This window comes from Pinus tabuliformis, chromosome 3_1 (assembly GCF_031772625.1).
Source record: "Pinus tabuliformis cultivar Carrire ecotype Pingquan chromosome 3_1, CPIR1, whole genome shotgun sequence".
NCBI lineage: Eukaryota > Viridiplantae > Streptophyta > Pinopsida > Pinales > Pinaceae > Pinus > Pinus tabuliformis.
In genome coordinates, this window is record NC_142301.1 from 201,547,194 (window position 1) to 201,567,014 (window position 19,821).

Below are 19,821 nucleotides of genomic sequence, written 5' to 3' on the forward strand. Positions count from 1 at the left end.
AAAGTATACAAAATAAAATGACTTGAAAAATTGGGAGTATTCAATGGAGGAGCATTAATAATTGCCTGTTTGATTGAGTCAAAGGCTTATTTTTCGTTATGTCCCCATTTGGAAACTGAATTTTTCTAAATCATAGTTTGTTATGGTACGACTATATGACAAAAATCAGGAACAAATCTTTTTACAAAATTTATCTGACCCAAAAATGATTGCATTGATTTCTTGTTATGTGGAAAAGGAATATCAGAAATCTCTTTTATCCTGTCAAGATTAATATATATGTCATCTTTGGATACAATAAACCCTAAGAGTTTTCCTTCATTTAGAGAAAAGAACGATTTCTTGGGATTTAGAGAAATCCCATACCTTCTACATCGTTCAAAGATCTATTTTAAATCATGTAAATGATTGGCCCTTTTCTTGGAAAAGAGAGTTATGTTATCTAAGTAAACAACAACTGGCCTATTGATCAAACCTTTGAAGGCTATATCCATGGCTCATTGGAATGTAGCTCCAACATTTGTCAAAACATAAGGCATTTTTTGATAAGCATATTTTCCCTATTTAGTTCTAAATGTAGTTTTTAGTCTATCATCTCGATGCACTAGTATTTCACTATATCCTGAAAAACCATCAAGAAAGGACATTAACTCTGAGCTAGCTACTGATTGAAGTATCTGTTCCATTGTTGGTAATGGGAAATTATCTTTTTGACATGATTTATTGAGATTTCTAAAATATATGCAAATCCTAATATCACCATTCTTTTTTCTTACAGGTACCAAGTTTGAAACCCATTTAGAATGTTTGATTGGGAAAATTATCCTAGCTTTTAGAAGTTTATTCAACTCCGCTTTGATTTGACTTTCCAGATTTGGGTCAATTCTCCTTAACTTTTGTTGTACATGATTCCATCAGAAATCATTGGAATTGTGCGTTGAATGATAGAAGTATCATAAGTTCTTAGATCTTTGTAATTCCAAGAAAAAACATTTTTTTATTTGTTTAATAATTTGATGAAAGCAAATATTTCTTCTGATGTGAGTTCAAGCCCTAGATTGGCATTTTATGGTTTGGCCTCAGTGCCAAGATTTATTAATTCAAACCTTAAAGCAGAGCTTTGAAGTTTTACATTAGTGACCTTTTTGAATCTATCTTTAGTATCATAGAGATATTCTAGCTTGACCACAGATTTAGGAATAGAATTCTCATTTAGCATTTGTTTTAGCTGAAGATCATGATCACTTTCATCAATAATCTAATCATCATAAGATTTTTCACAAGTCAAGAAATTTAAGATGTCTTCATCATGATTAAATACCCGCCAATTGGTGGTATTGTTTGGGACAGGTGGCCGAAAAATTAATTCAATTGAAAACCTATCTAGACTATAATCCTTGGATGGAAGGAGCTTAGAAATGACATTAGCCAATAAATCAACTGTTGCATTTTGAGGTCTAGGAATGGGAGAAATGTTAAATCCCAGAAAATGAGTTGTGAGATCTTCGACAAGGGATTGATAATGTTTGAGATGACCTTAGAGACAATGGATAGTATTCCTTACTTGTTTGATGACAATTTCAAAATCACCAAATATTTTCAGATATTGAATATTCAGGCCTATTGCCTTATAGTGCCCTTGAATTAATGCCTCATATTATGCAGTGTTATTGGTACACTCAAATTCTAGTCTGCATGATAGCATGGTTTTTTCCCCTTCTGGACTATGTAAAATACACTTGGCTCCAACACTGTCATTGGATTTTGATCCATTAAAATGTAAAGACCAAAATACATGCTTATCTACAGATTTATTTACAAGTTCATCAGTAATACTAACACATCTTGAGGTATCAGTATGAGAGAAATTTTCAATTTTTGATGTGAAACTATCAACAGGAAAAGGAGATTGTTGAGCATTAAAATTTCCAAAAAATGACTCAGCTGAGTAATTTCTGAGAATATTTTTATTGAAAGCTACAAGTTGGTTTTCTTGTTCAGACTCTGTTACTGTATGAGTCATGTACATATTTTTCCCAATCTATTTTGGTTTGATTTGGTTTCCCTTTATAGGGAAGCCACATGTGAGACCAATCAATGGAAATATAATCGTGGAGTTTCTCAGACCAATCCATGATTAGAATTAAACCATAAAATTCAGGGATGTCGGCAATCAATATATCAATTCTTTGAACTACTCTGGGATCAGCTGAAAACCTAATAGTAAATGAATTAATCTCTCCTAAAACTTGTACTTTAGTCTGATCTAATTGAATAAGATGGACTGCAAATTTTTGGCGCTCAATGTTTATTAGAGCAAACTGAGGATGGCATTATGTTTGATGAAGCCCCTAAATCTATGAGGCAGTTATGAAGATTTCTATTATAGATCTCATAAGTAAAGAGAAAAGGAGGAGTATGAGAATTAGACCTATCTCTGATCAAAACAACATCAGTAGCATCTACTTTCTCCGATGGTGGTTTACCTGATCCTTTAGCCACCTTGGATAATACATTGGTTGGAAGAGGAGAAGAAGGTACTGCATTTAACTCTTTAAGTAACAACTTCTGTTAATGTTTGAGCTTGCTAAGTTCATATAAAGAAATATTGCTTGAGTCTTCTTTATGTCTTTCGCAATGTTGTATACCATAGAGTCAGAGACTACTAATGTTTTAGATGATGACAGTGGATTGGAGAATGATGGCTGATTTTGGGTAGGTACAACTGGACTTTTCTTCATGGGAGCTTTGTATTTAGTAACAGGGCTTGAATTTTTCTTCTTTGGATTTGTTTGAATAGGCTCTGCTACATTTTTGCTTTTGGTATTTATTAGGAGAGCTTCCTGTTCATTTTCATTATCAGAGTTGGGCAAGATAAAGTCCCACATACCATGACATTCCACTGTTTCCTCTGCTTCCTTTTCCTCCGATGATAAAACTATGTCTTCTTCTTCATTGTCATCTAGATCTGATTTTGCATTAGATATAGCATTAGGTGGTTTCAGTTTATTTGACTGATTTCTTTTGAATGTCCTAAATGGTTTTTAAGTAGAAGTTTCAACTACTTTCTTTTTTATTTCCACCATTTCATTGGACATAGTTTTCAGAACTTTAGTAAACCTTCCATGTCATATGGGTCTTTAATTGTTTTCTTTTTTGAATCACCTTTTAAGGTATCTTTTTTGGATTTTATTTCTTCAATAGCGTTTTTCTTTTCTAAAGCAAGGATACGTTTTTCAACAGTGCTTCCTTCATAGTTTATGCTAATGTGGGTTTGGCAGCCCTATCAATGAAGATGGCTATATTTGAAGGCAAGGCAGAAATATACCATTCACTTCGTACTTCTTCACTAGGCTTGGATGTCGAAGTCTTTGATGGGTTCCTTTGACTTAGATTTCAAATTGGAGAGATCATTAATCAAAGTCATTGTGGACCTATCGTATCCAAACTTGATTAAAAATTGCTCTTGAAAATCATCCCAGCTATTGATGGATCTTGGTGGTAATGAAAAATACCATTATCCAGTTGTTCCTTGTAGAGTGTATGGAAAAATCCTAACAGCAACATCTTCTTCTGTTACCCCATTCAATTTTATTAACAACATAAAATTGTTTATATGTTCTTCTGCTAATATGGCAATGTCAGGATTAAACTTTGGTAACCATTTTTCAAGATGAGCTGGTAATTAACTCAAGGGTGTATGCATTGTGACTACTCCTAGATTTTTCCATGGCTTTGGTTGAGGTTGATTATGTGCCATTATGGAACTAACAGCAGCAGAAGGTGAGGAGGAAGTTGAAAATAATTGGGTAGAGGATGTTGGAGTACCTGTACCCCTTTGGACTATGATTTGGAGTTGTGAAACAAATGCATGAATTTTCAATGGTTTATATGGAATGGATGATGATGAGGAAAGGATCTCACTATCAGATTCTAAAGGTGTATTTCTAGGTCTTTTTCGACTTGGCAGAGGAAATTCAGTTGGTGAGATAGCAAACTTTTCACTTTGCGATCTTGTAAGAGGATGCGATGGGTTATACTGCGAAGTCACACTACCTTGGGATAACTCAGACTATTCTTGGGATATTGAAAACCCTTGGAGTTTATGAATCAAGGACTATACTTTAGGGGGTTCAAGTGAAGAACTTTCAGGTGTATTTAAATTTTCAACAGTGGGTGTTGTTTTTTCCTTTTCAACTTCTCGCTTAAAAATGGGAGATTTAGAATGTGAAGGAGAAGTTGGAGGGGATAGTTAGGGGGTTTTACTCTTACAATGGCCTATGGATTTGGATTTGCTCAACATTCACAGTTCAGGCCCTCTTTCTAGTGCCAAAAATATTGATGCCTCTAAAATCCTAGCACCAACATTGGGGATAACCACCCGGTCTGGACCTTAGTGCACCTCTTTTTCCGTTTGGTGTGGTGGCTCCGACAAGATATTATGGGACCAGTTTCCATATAATAAATGGTTTGATGGATGATTGTTTTATAATCTATAATAAGGATGATAATTGCTTTAACCTAGAACTCAAAAATATACAAATATACTTATCTAACCCAGGTAATGTATTAACAATGCAATTTCTGATTATTTCTAACAGACAAATAATCATATAGATGAATTACTGATCGATAAAAAGATGCATTCATAGATAATGATTACTTTGTTTAAGAAATTAAACAAAATAATTATTAATTAAACATACCGCATTCATAACAATGTATATCGCTGACATATATCTTTAAAGTATAACAATTCTAAATCTTCAGAAATGACATGATAAAGAATTATTTGAAGAGCATACATACATCAACAATAGCAACTTTTAAAAGGAATGCTTCATCACATAAGTAAATAAGAAAAAAGAACAGTGATAAAAATATTGCATGCATTTGAGTCTTTCCAATGCAAATAACAATCTGATTCCACTTTCTTATTTGAGATAACTTCCAGGAGATACAAAAGTGCAGGCCTTGAAAATGTTTTCTTCACAAAAATTTAGAACCTTGATCTACTACTGATAAAAATATATTCAGAAGTACAAAAGTGTAACTTCTCAACTCAAGTTTTTATGCAAATTGAGGACCCTTTCTTAAAAAAACATGAAAGGGTTTAAATAATAGAAATAAAAACTAATTGTCAATAAAAATCGCTTTGAGTTGTTGAAACTGCAAACATGAAAATCTGGGATTTGATTTATGAAAATATCAGTTGCGATAGCCTTTCAACTGATTCATTGTATCTACTTCTTCTCTTGCACTCGCAACTGAGAAATTGAGAGAATTTGCTAAATTTATGGAGGATGACTGAGCCTAGAATGTAGTTGAGCTATGTACGTAGCATTTGAAAGTTCGGGAACCATGAGATTGATGGCGTCACTAAGAAATTTGGTGGCCATCTGCTCACTATGCGAATTTACTAGGAAAAACCAAAATGCATCCCAAGTCAAGTTTTGCACTTTTCTGATTTGTTCTTCTCTACTAGCCAGATCCTGTCTCCATTGATCTTCTAGTGCTTTTGCTTTTAGGAGCTTTCCTAGAGAGAAATCAGAGATCAAGTTAGCTAGATATAATCTATCATTTACCAACTCGATCACATTGTTCATTGTAGCCTTGGCTTTGGAAGTAGCTCTTTCGGCCTTTATTGACTCTGATTCCCTCTCCAAAAACAAGATTTCTTTGTGCGATTCTTGGATTTTTGGTAGACTAGCAGGCATGCCTTCTTTTTAATTTTGCTAAGAGAGAAATTTTGTGACCTTATCATCTGTGTTTTCAAATTCTAGCCTAGTGTCAACTACCTCTTCAATGAGTGATGCAATGATAGTGCACAATGGGTCAACCAATGATATTTTATGGCAAAGGATATTTAGTTTCCTCAATAAGGCTTTGGTCACTTTGAGGGCTTCTTTATTGAATTCACCAATCTTCGAATAACCTTTGAATTTCTCTACCTGTAATTGCAGTCGTGTAACTTGTTCTTCTCTAGCCTTCTATTCCTACCGAATTTCCACTTGACGCTCGCTGAGTTCTTGAGACAACTTTTGTTGTTTCTGGAGAGCTTGCTGATCAATATTTTGTTTCTCTAGATTTAATTGTTCTTTTAGTTGCTCATTCTGTTGTTTTTTCTCTACTAGATGTTGCTCAAGCTGTTTGATTTCTGTTGTTCCACTGCCATTTTCTTTTCAATTTAGGTGATCCTTAGATCCTTTCCCTTGATCAGTTGGCTAACATTAGAAGCCTTGTCCATTGTAGTGGCTGTATAGGCACTTGCATATTGAGATAACTTGGTGAAATCCTTAGAAGGATTGACTTCTGAGTCCTTCCATACCACATTCATTTGTTCAGCTTGAGGAGTTGAGAATGGTCCCTGGTCAATTTTTCTCTTTTTCCTCTATCTTTTGACCATAGCCCTATGCTTTGGACTGTAAAATACATCCAGGGGTGGTATTTCCTCTACCTTCAATACAATCCCTTCCGAAGGGTTCTCTGGGATTATTTCAATATCATGCTGAGTGTTAACTATGTTGACTGCCCCTTCAATTAGAATATTAGTAATAATAGGCTCCTATGTTGTGGGCGATTTTGGCATAATGATGTTTTGGGAGTCATTCTGGTTCTTGATCATTTGATCAAACTGCTCCCATTCCTTGATTAAGATGGAATCAATATGCACATCAGTATCTAGGAGATCATTGATATTTCCATTCGTCTGCTCCCTTTCGAGACTTTTCTCCTTTTCAGGACTCTTCTCAGTAGTTTGTTATTCATCGTGGCCTTCTTGCTCCACCATAGGCGTAGTGTTCAATAAATCTAGAGGCAGTGTTTGTAACCTCTGTGTCCTGAACTACATAAAATTATCTACCCCCCCACTCCTAATTTGGTCTTTGCTAGATGTTTTACGTGTCAAAATCTGAAGAGAATAAGTCATCATAGTCATCTTTATCATGTTCAAATTTGGCAAGTTTCACCGGAGTGGTAAAGTTGTAAGCCACTGATTTTGGATCCTGCTGTCTCTTAGGACTGACTGTTAACTTCAGAATTTTTATCTTCTCTGTCTCTTTCTCTGCATGTTTGAAATCATGTAGTGAATAAGTACCACAGTGGAGGGGAAATTAAGCCCACATTTGTTTCTTGGACTCCTTGAGGTTCATGGACATTCATGTTTCTGTTATCTTGTAAGCTATTTCTCTAGCCAATAACTTATCATGAATGTATAAGGGGAGAACATGTGGATCTGTGGTGCTGCCAAAAAGTCTAACATAGGTGAACTTTTCTTCTCCGAATCAACTATTAATTGATGTTAGGTCAATGTTGGCCTCATCGGATAACTGAGGAGCAGGTTTGTTGAATATGGAGTGATGGACGGGTAAAAAAAAACCAGGGCAAATTCTATATATATGATCTTTATAATGGGCCTTCCACAAATACTTATGATAAATGTGAATAGGGGTTGGGTCTTGAGGAGTCCATTTCCAACGTAGAATGAGGTTGTAAGAATTGAAATAGATGGTATCCATGATGTAGGCATTCATATAGAATAGGGGTATTATCTAGGTAGTTACAAACCTATTTCTTCTATAATCAAGGATTTGGTTGGCCATTTTATTTGATAAAATGGTTTCCTAATCCATGATATAAGAGTTAATTGCTGCTTCCATTAAAGGCACCATTTCTATGGAAAACCTAGCTAAATCAGAGACTCCAAAGAGTCTACGTATCATAGCATGAGCATAGCAATAGGGAGATGCTAAGGAGTCTACGAAGTACATACTAAAGGATTCATGCTTATGCTTGTTTGGGAAATGCCTCCATTTCTTGATAGGGTCCCACTCTATTTCATTCTTCTTGGTGAAAGCTTCTAAAAATGCCTTGTTGTAATGTTTCTAGGGGTCCAGAAAATGATACTTCTGTTGGCATTATGATTCAAGTGTTGTCCTTGATGGCAACTCACTCAGAGGTTGGTACAGGTGCTCAGAGGTTGGTACAAGTGATGGCAACTTAATCAGAGGACAGATCTTAGTACAGCATGGCAAGAAAGTTCATACACGCAGGTTCGTTAAGCCCAAGTCGCGTGTACACGCTAGTTGGCTTCATCAAAAGCGCGTGTATGTGGAAAAGTACTTTTGGTCCATGGCGGTTAGTCCTTGGAAGTTGTGCCTATGGTTTCGGACCATTGTGTCTCGACGGGCGTGTCGATCCCTAGTTTTGAAGTTGATGGTATTGTGTTACTATGGTTTTGGCTCTTGGTATTGTGAAGGACCTAAGGCTATATAAGGAGAAGATCATTAGGCCAAAAGGTGTGAGTATGAGTGATGAAGATCTGAGGAAGTGTGAGATCCAAGTGCTGGTTATGGGTTGGTGATCTGAACCAAGGTTTCACTCATGTGGAGGATGATGAATGATGGAACGAGATCTCAAGGGTTGGAATGATTATCTTCATATGGTTTGACTCTGGATAGACTAGATCTACTGACGCATGTTTATTATTATGATCTGGGTATGTTTTGATGTCTGATATAGCTACAGAGTTTTAAGGTTGAATTTACAGATCTGTACGCGGGTTGGTTTTGGTAAAAGGGCGTATAAACGCAGGTTGGGTTCATCCAAGTAGCGTATACAATGTGAAGTATGATATTTGAATATGGAGCTGGATCTGGTTATTGCTATGTTGTCTGGTTGTTGTTGACAGGGTTACAGTGATTCAGAATTGGGTGTTTCAGTGATTGATGATGCAGGTTGTACTACAATGATGATTGTCTTATGGATCCAGTATGAAAATGTATGAAACGTTGTCCCGGGTAGAACGTAGGCCGGCACCTACGTACTGGTAAACATATCAGCCAGTACAAGAGCTAGGGGGTTGTAGCTCCCTTCCACTAGCAGCTGGAAAACGAGTAAAGAAGCATTTTGTAGGTAGGCACCTACGTACTAGTAAATGGATCGGCTAGTACAAAAGCTAAGAGGGTTGTAGCCCTCTGCAGGTTGTAGCCTGCGTGCTGGTAAAGGACAGCACCAGTAGATTGTAAAAGAAGTTTCTCATTAAAGAAGAAAGAGACAAATTGCAGCAGGTGGTTTTCACCCACATTGGGTTTCCACCTTATATCATGGTGTTCATGTGTGTGGATTTTGTGTGATGATCTGTTCTGTTATACTGCACATGTTTACTGTTAATATGCTTAATAATATTCTGATGCATTTACTGAAGATAAGATTAACTGAATCATGAGATCTCTGCATATACGCTAGTTGCTTTAGACACAGTCGCGTGTACACGCGGGTTCACTTAACTGAAGTCGCGTATATGTTTTTGAGCATGAAATTGAAAAGGTTTTATTGGTCTAATAATACTGATTCACCCCCCCTCTCAGTATTATTTCCAACAACTTCTTCTTGAAATCATCTGCCCTGAATGACTCGAACATCCTTCCATCGGCAGAAAAGAATGCTTTGTCGGTAATGTTGATACTCTCCATTACCCATCTCACCAAGTCATTGTGTGGTAACACTTTCACACGGGCTGCTATTTTGTGGAGGAATTAGCTGGCTGAATTGTTAAGAGCATTTTCTAATTTATCAATTGAACCAGTCGTTGCCCCTTCTTCTTCAATTTCGGTTGGATCCTCGGCTTCGAGTAGATTATATATGCCCTCCCATGAAGTCTTGTCGAGGCCTGAACAGGTAGTATCAGCTATCAGTACCGACTTTGCTGGTTCATCGTTTGCTATGATGGGAACCTTTACTTTCCGAGATTTCTTAGTTATTTTTTCTGGATTGATGATTTAATATTGGATCTACAAAATGAAACAGAAGGGTGTAACAGTGCAAAAACATGTTAAAAGCTAATACAAAGAGAATAGGACTAACAACAATTAAGTGCAATAGATGATATAGACTTATCATATATTAAGCTACCAAGGATGAAATCCTTGAAGGATTCAACCATAACTTCTTTCTTAATGATTTCCTCGTAACTTCCAACATGGAACTTCAATGCTGTGATGATATGTCGCATGGCAAATTTACAATGGTCCTTTTTACAATGGGTATCGTGACTTCTGGATCAAAAATTAGTGATAATCACATATCACAGATTAGGAATCACAAGTGCCATGCTTAAATGTTTCCTTTGCATGGTTGCGATTAAGATCAGTGGTGAGCTGGCATGCTTTAAAATTGTTAAATCATTTAAATTTTCTTTATAAGTGACTTATAACATTAAACTTCACATGTTCGTAATACTTCATGTTTTTCCTTTGTCAAAAGCACACTACACGATAATCAAAACACATCAGAAGATTTCAAAGGGGATTTTGGGATGTGTTTTATGATTTTAGCAATGCGCAATTGCGATCAGCTTATCGCATCAGTGGATCTCAATGGAACACTTTAAGTCCACTATTGTAATAAAGGATGTGTGCGATGCGACATATTCCCTTTATAATTGTTTTCCTTTGATAAAGATTTATGATAAGGCTTTATTATAATTCAAATTGGATCGGTCCTTATCAAGACGACTTTCATGGGTTCGATAGATTTACAAATTGCGATTGTGATTTAACCAATCCTAAAAGAGAATTTTATATAACCTATTATAAAAATTTATTTTCAAAAATTTTATTGATTTTATTTACATTCTAAAAGGGGACCCATTTCTTATTAAAGTTTTATATGAAAAATTCTGAAATGGAGTGGGTTTTTGTATAGCACAACAAACCTAGAGGCTTCTCGAACAAATCTATCAGAAGCTTTCTCAACCATACAACCTCCTTTCCTGCTTCACATGCAGCCACATAATTTTCTTCAACGCTACTTGAAGAAATGAGATATTTCTTTCTACTAATCCATGAGATCATGGGAGATCCAAAACTAAAGCATCCACCTATAGTGCTTCTTCCATCAGTCTCATTTCCACCGCAATAAGAATCTGCGAAACCAATCTGCTTGACTTCCTTGCTATCGTACTTTAGGCAGTGATGTATAATGCCATAAATATATCTCAATATATTCTTAGCAGTTATCCAGTGATCATGACGAAGCTCCAACTAAAACTCGCTAAGCATGTTCACATAAAAATATATCTCGCCTAGTATTTACCAAATACATCAAAGAACCCACCAACTTATGATAGGAGGTAGGAACTACGAGAGATGAGCCAAATCTCGTTAACTTAGTGAGATTGGTGATCATAGGAGTAGTCATGGGATTTTAATCCATCATTCCAAATTTCTACAACAACTTGATGATATACTTTTCTTGCCCCAGATATATCTCCCTAGGCTTCTACCATACTTCCAAACCCAGGTAATAGTGCATCAGTCCCAAATCCTTCATCTCAATTTGGTTTCCAACACCTTCTTGCATTCTTGTATCCTTTTCACCACACCTATAATGAATAGATCATTCACATACAGTATAATAATGATTAGCTAATTATCCACAACATTGATTTGGATATTTGGATTAGCAGTACTTTTCACGAACCCAAATCTTAGAACGTATGCATCCATTCTTGCATACCATGCATGTTGGCTTGTTGGGGCCTGACCTAGGTTTGGATTTAATTAGCCAAACAAATCCCTATACTACTGGCCCTTTCGACAACAGTCCGCGAAGCGCGGACTAAGGTCTCACCCGAAGTAATATGAGAGGGTGCTGGAACTAGGTTTCCACACCCTTAGGATGTTTGAGAGGTTTGACTAGTCCAACTGTTCATCCTTGTGTGTAGGTCACTTCACGCACTTCCTTGTTCCTCATGCCCTGATACATTGCCTTTGCACAACCCTAAGTGGGGGCTGTAGAGCTTCCATGCTACTAGAGCAACACTCTGTGCTATTACCCAAGATCTTACTTATCTTCCTATACCAGTTAATTACTTTACATACTTGTATGTATTATGTTATATTTATTTATACTAAACATTCATATGAGTTTGTGTAGAAAATAAACAGAATACTTGAAAATTATACCCAATCATACATTAAAACAGGAAAAGATACATAGAAATATGGTAAACTTTTCTTTATTGATTCTTCCAATGGTTACAGACTCAACCTACCCTACGCACCCAGCTGCAGGTCTCCACACACTTAGCTACGAACTACTAGGCCTCTGCGCACTTAGCTGCAGAGCCTTCTCCTACTCTACGACCCAAAGGCACACTTTACACTTTGACTTAATCACTTATATTTATCATTCCCCCTCTTTCTTCTCCCTTTTCTACTTAGAGCCTCACTCTATTTATACAATCCTATGGTCTGTGGACCATGGGTAGGTCTATTCAGCCGAAATTACATTACAAAAACTAGGGCGGACAACCCTGTGACTCTATTATGATTTCGCGCTTCACGCCCACAATTTTCAGAGCTTTTACAAAAGGATTTAGTCAAAACTTGGTCTTTAAGCCCCAAAACATGCCTTTGGGGGATTCCATGCCCGACAGGCCCCCAACACAAACATCGTGACTCGCCCTCGAGTCACTCTGTTGGTGTGAAGTCCTTCCAAATCTACTTGAACTGCTGCAAGGTCGATAGTGCACTGAGCTGTTGCCTACCAGATCTGTTGTACAGACCGCAATGTCATAACTATTTCGCTAAATTTATGCCTGTATCCCGTACATTTGTGCAAGCTTGCCTTCATTTTCTCCTGTGATGGTGAAGGCCTCTTCGATCCAAGGCTGAACGCACTATTATAGATCTGATAAGAAAATATAAGACGATGAAAATAAGCCCAAGAAATAATAAGATCTTAAATATAGAAAATTCTTCTTTATTGATCAAACCCCTTATGGTATGGCAAAACCATACATTCACTCCTTAAGGAAGGAGAACACTCCACAAGCCATATGCTTGTTCATACAATATTCCTTGACATCTCTGAATGGGGAGTCTCTAGCCTCTATATAGGCCTCATACATACAATACCATGGGTCATTTACCATAGTTCCCTCAATACAATCTATCTAATACCATGGGCTTATTACATTATTGCTAGCTATTTGTGGTCCCTTACATGATATAGGTTAACCACCTTATTTATTACTATGGCCCATCCCATTATTACATTAATCCCTTGGGTACATCCCTTTGTACCCCATATTATCCCCCCTGGGTATATTACATTCCACCCCCCTCAACATGTTTTGCCCCTGAAACATGGGAAGAACATAAATAATAACATCTACTCAAAAGAGTAGTCCACTATTACCATGCATGTGCATCTAGCCATCCCAAAGAAAGGTGAACCCCCAATCTAGCTAGTGCCTCACTCGCTTGAGATGGAAGTTGACCCTGGCAGTTCTTCTGTGTTGATGTGTAGCAAGTGGATCGTCGCCCCTCTCTGTTGTTGATTCGTTGCCATCTTGTTGGTTGTTTTCTTGCGGGGTGATGTGGGTGGTGATATGCTGATGTTTTAACCAACAATGTATCTTTCTTTAACTCACCACCTAATGCAGCCCGATTGGTATCTGGTACATGTTGTGGTGCCCGTTGTTGTTTCTTATCTTCCAATATTACTTCAACCACTGAGTCCTCATCTGATGTATCAGTACCTATAACCTTTTCTGCTTCTACCTCCTTGGGCACTACTTGTTTTTCTGGTACCCGGTTTGATGTTTGTGTTTGATTGTCGACCATCAAAGGCTCATCATCTGATGTGTAAGTGTAATTAAAGCTTTCTGCTTCTACCTCCATAGTCTCTGCTTGGATCTTAATGGAAATATCCTGAAATGTAATTTTCTTCTTTTTATACCAGAGCTTAAGTAATTTCTTCTGCACATTAATATTGACAGTACCCACAGATTCCATCCAAGGATATCCCAAAACAAAATCCATGTTATCCATATCTAAAGTATAAAAGTCACAATGCAACACGTACTTATCCATAGAAAGCTTCAAATCTTTATAAACTTTAACATCCTCATTATCACCCTGTGTATTTTCAATGTGTTTTGTTGGAACTTGCAATTTTTTTGCCAAATTAACATTGATAAAATTATACTTGTAGGCAGGATTTATAGACACAATCATCTTCTCCTTTTGAATCAATCCATGAACCTGAAATAAGAAGATGCTGATAGGAAATAACCCCACATGTTTCGTATTATCTTGTTTTCTGGCATGAGACCATCTGTCTAAAAATAAATTTTCAAATTCTTCATTTGAAAGGGTGTACAACTTCTTTTTGTTCTGTAATTCCCACCATGTGGCCGCCTCATCTGAAAAATGAGCCACTACCAAGTATCTCCAATGTTGTGCCCCTACCAACTTATTTGTTTTTAAGTATTCTTCAATAGTAGGACCATTATCTTTTCCTGTAAAATATAGAATCGCCATGAAGAGGGTTTAGGAAAAATTCACTTGGCGAAAATTTGGAATTGTCACAATTTAGTAAATATTGCTCAGAATCCCTATTATGGGTTTTTGGAAATGGAACAACCATTATGCATTTTCACATGTGATAGAAATCCTGATTTAGGCACTGGAATTTCTGATTGGCACTACAACTGTCTCGTCGTCAAAAAACATTTCTGGAAAGAGAGCTGATTTTAAATCAGCGATATCTCCCTCATTAGTACTCCAATTCGACTGATTTTTTTTTTAAATTGGGGATTTTTTTTTAAATTGCGTATTTTTTCCCAAAAAATCCAGATCTACAACTATATTTTGTAGATGTTTCACCAAAACATACATATCTGCTCCGAAAACTCGCAGCCCCAAAAAACATCTGCAACCCAACTGATTTTTAAATTAGCAATATCTCCCTCATCCGAACTTCAATTTGGCCGTTTTTTTTTTTAACTTGTGTATATTTTCACAAAAAATATAGATATACAATTACACTCTATAGATTTTGCACCAAAATGTATAGATTTGATCTGCAAACTCACCACCCCAAAAAATTCTTGCAAAAGAAAATAAAACAAATCTTTTCTTTGCCCAAGAAAGTGCTCTGATACCACTTGTTATCGATCTGATATGAAAATATAAGACAATGCAAATAAACCTAAGAAATAATAAGATCTGAAATATAGAAATTTCTTCTTTATTGATTAAACCCTTAAGGTAGGGCAACACCAAACATTCACTCCTTGAAGAAGCAGAACACTCCACAAGCCATATGCCTCTTCATACAATATTCCTTGAAATCTCTCAATGGGGAGTCTCTAGCCTCTATATAGGCCTCATACATACAATACAATGGGTATACTACAGGTGCGCCTCCAAGACTACTTCCTTTTGTCGTGCTACGTCCACCTGTTGTTTCAGCACTCTGGCCTGTTGCATTTGCACGAGCCTCTGAGTGAGGGCCATCGTCTGTGTAGTTCCTTTGATGCTGTCATATTGATGTTGGAGTTCTCACGCCTCTGTCTCTAAGCACTAGATGTTGGGGTCCTCTTGCAGATTCATGAGGATCTCAAATAACTCTTCCAACATGCTAGTGCAATCTTGCACTGCACTGTCGATCTCGTCTAGTGCCGCTGTAATAAAACTGGTGCGCTATTCTTTGACTTCCAGAGTGGTGGAAAGCTATGTGTTTAATCACAACTCAGTGATTTGAAGGTTCAGATCCACCCGAACCTTTGTCATTTCCTCCCGTGCCTTGTGCACCTCTGCTTCTAGCCTGTGGATGTGGGCCTCTGCTGGTGTGTTCTCAGGGATGGCCAACTCAAGGAGTCTTTAACAAGCTTCATCTAGTACCTGTAACTACTGTTGATTCTGCGACACCACTTCATCGCGCTGCAAGCTCAACTATTCCATGTTGATTTTCTACTTGCTGATGACTTGCAGTGCACAACTCTCCCTAGCCCGCAGTTTTGCAATTAACCCATCCTACAGAACATATAAGGTCTCCCATGGGAGTGAAGCCATGTTGATGTTGAGACCCTTCAAACTGCTAATTGTAGGCCTGTCAGCCTCATTTGTTGTCACTAGTACCCCTTCTAGCAACACTATGGTATTCGTCACCCAAGTGTGTAGCATCTGTTCCACTGCTATTGTTTCGATTGTGAGGTTGGTCGAAAGGGTACCAGCTTGAGGGCCCCTAACACAATCTAGTTCTCCTGCATAAAATTTTGGAGGGACTCGGAGGTGACATCGTGCACTGTCTATCTGATGTCGTGTAGATCACCCTCCATTAGGGTGATCGGGTCAATAGACAACTTCGATGCTTTGACCTTCTTGCACGGCCTTGTCTACTCGATCGGGTGCTGGTGCTTCAACTGTGTTGATGCAGTTTGTGGGTCCACGCCTCCCCTTTTTTCCTTTGCTTCCTGCCCATGTGAAGGTGATGTTTGGCCTACGCACACCTTCACGGCTGCCTCCTGCACTACTGCTATTGTGACCTTTTCCTCTTTAGTTGTTGTCTGTGTAGCATCCCATGCTGCCTGCGCTTCTACTACTGTTGCATCCTTTCTTTTCCTTTCTACCAACTGTGCCATGCATAGTTTGGCCTCCTCTTCCTTCTTCTACGCCACTGACTTCTCTATCTTAGCGATGTTTGGAGTGCGCCACTCTTGCAGCCATGTCTCCAGTAAGTTAAATATTACAGTGTTCATGGCTACAAAGAGTAGCTCTCTCCATTACTTGGTTGGGTCCTTGCGCACTCTAATGTATATGTTGTGGATGTCCGCTTTAAATTCTGTAAAACTTTGTAAGCTGTTGTAGACAGTGGGTAACAACCACAGCTTTCACGTGATCCCCATTTTGAGGTTCATCTCCATGAACACCAAGAATATCTTACTGTTGCGGATCCTATTTGCATCCTTTATGGCCTAGAGCAAAGCGTACTTCGCGGCCTTTGGCAGATCCCTGTCAATTGTGGGAAATTGACTATATTCTGACAATGCCCCTGGCACAAGCACTATGGATAGCAGAAGTCATGCATAATGGAACGTTTTGCCCTATTCCTGAGCTTCATGGAAATTCTCTAAGAATTCCTTGAGAGTAACTTAGACCAGTTAAACTGGACCCCCTCTGCGCACTGTTCAACAAGTGCTACCACTGGCGCGAGTACCTCATTCACGCAGCACTCACGCATAACCTTACCTGCCAGTATTTCGGTCACCACTTTTACTACTTTGTCATTGATGTTGGATACGGTGTAGCCTCTTTTCTTCCTCGCCAGCTTGTATTTCTTCTTCATGGCCTCCGCGATGGCAAAGTCACTGCTTTTCCCCTCCAAGATATCTGCAGGGTCCTCTCCTTTGCATGGAAGCTGGGTAATGTAGTGAATCAAGTCTATCATGATGGGGATGGACTCCTCCAGAAATAAACACCCATCATGCACTAGGCAGATCAGCTACTTGATGATGAAAATTATTATTGGGGAACAGTGGAAATGCGGCACCCAGAGTAGGTTAAGTAGCCCGCCTTTTCCACTCCGTGCAACCACTTTCATTGCTCTAATTTTGTAACCCCCGCCACGGTGTTCTTCTTAGGTTTCATGAGGTGCGAGGTCTCAAGGTGAGGGAACTTCTTGTAGTCAGCGAGGTCCCAATCTTCAAATTCTAAGCTCAGCACCCATCCTAGTTGCGTGCCCTCAAAAATGATATTGTTTGGGAGGAGCGGGGTTTGGAGAGAGCTCTTGGTCTCATCAAGGTCCTTGGGCATGTTAACCTTCCCTTTCTACGGGGGAACATAGGTAGGCAGCTTTGTTGGAGGGTGTGCATGATTAGATTCCTCCTCCATGCCTTCGTCCTCATCTTCTTTGATGATAAGGTCCTCCAAGTATTCTTCTTCATCGTCAGTTTCTATGGTAATGACTTTCCCTTTCTCCTCTATAGACAAGTTGGTGCGCAACGGGTTCCACAAGGACACATGTATAGGAACCATCACTCATTTGTCCTTCTTTGGTCTTGGCATGAGCGGTGATCTTGGGATTTTTGCCACAATCCCGGTACCTTCTGGCACATCCCCCATAGTCAGGGCCTGCATGACCTCTTCGACAGTCATCTCTGTTATTTGTATAACTTCCTCAGTTGCTGCCATCGTGTCCATCTAGAAATCTATCACTCGTGAACTTAGGGGCTCAATCAATGCTCGATACAAAAAAATATGTATCTTCTCAATAGCTCAATTTTCAAATGATCAAGTGTTGTTTGTTGGGCAGCCCTTTGTAATTATAGCACTTTTTGAATTTGAATTGGACCGTTCCTCCCAAATACGGTTCATTAATGCTCCCCTTAGCGGTATATTTTCCCAAATCTTGCCCATAAATTATGTCTTAAATTCATGTCGCCCACTCCATTTGGTCTCAAGTCGAGCATCCCATCATGAATAGTGATTTCAACGGTCACTTTCTAGCCAACCCATGTAGTAGCACAACCCTTCATGTGTGTTCAGGGACCTTGTGACTCTGCTTCTGCACGTAGCTCCAACATCGCGCACCTCCCATGCATAATAATTATAGTCCCGCACTTCCTTTCAATTGCCTAGAGTGTTAAGACTGTACTTCCCTTGGCTACTCAGGTGGTCGCACCACCTGTATAAAGTTTCATCTTGTCATTCATCACTTTTCCTGGAAAATACCCACCTTTTATTGTTACGGGTGGTGTCACGCACTTTATCATCTACAACATGCCACCCTGGTTGATTCATTTAGTAATGTGCGGTCCAAGCCAAGGCATTAGACTGATCCATTCGTGGCGATAGCCATCAAACATGTCAGCATGATCATTTGCATCCTATCTTATCACTCAAGTATTTTTATCGATAAATCTTCCTTTATCTCGTCCTCCATATTCTTGACTTCTGCGTCTACGAGAGTGTTTTTCTTCCTTAATTGCACCCTTCCTTTCTCAAGTTCTTGGAGCTTAAAATGTCCTTGTTGGAATTCTTGTTCTAAGGTTCCATGAACTATCGTATCTACTGGTGCTATCATGCATGGTGTAAGCTTTTCATGTACTATTGGGCTTACAATGTTCACTTTATACTCTAGCCTTGGCAGTGCTTGTGCGTTCAGGTTCTTTCATACGGTCCTATAAGCTCATACAACCACTGGTACGCGTAGGTCCCAATCAGTCTACTTCGCATTATGGACCTTGTTCATCACTTTGCGTACATTGTTAAAGGCTTTTACATGGATATACTTATACGCACTTGGTCTTTCCATACTCTGTGGTCCCAACTGAAGGGGTCGTTCACACCGTTGCCTTGCCCACACCTACTTACTGACCGTGTCTGTTACTGCAACGACTGTGTGCATCTGTACATGTTTCACACCATATTCCTATATCCACTTGGATAGGTGGGTGTGTGGACCGTTTCGTCTGACAATATTGTCTGTTAATCAAATCTGAGGATTCCCAAACCATGTGTGCATCATTCTTCTACATTCACACCAATCCTTAATACTTCTTTGGTGCATACCCCACCACCCTGCGGGCGTACGTCGCAGTACCGATTTCAGATCATCGAAGCATAACTATTCCAACACTTCTCTTTCAAATCTATTCAGGAAGTCATCCACCTCACTTAACTTGTCATACGTAGGAATATCTCCTACCTCTGTTGCTACACAGCACAGTGATCTTGTCATCACGTTACAGTTTAGCGTGGTTACCTCATGTAACCGATTATGCCATCATTCTATCTCCTCATCAGAATCCAACGTGCAGGAGCTTTCACACTCTGATGAGATTTGGCCATCCACGGTTGGATTTACCCAGTCTTGCTCCCAAACAGTTACCTTGTATATGCATTCGATATCGTCATCACTATCGTAGTCGTGCACTGGCTCCATGTAGCATGATCCTTTTGTAAGTTCTAAAGTTACAACTACACACAGAGACTTTTTCTCAAAAATCATCTTGTGCTTATTCAGATT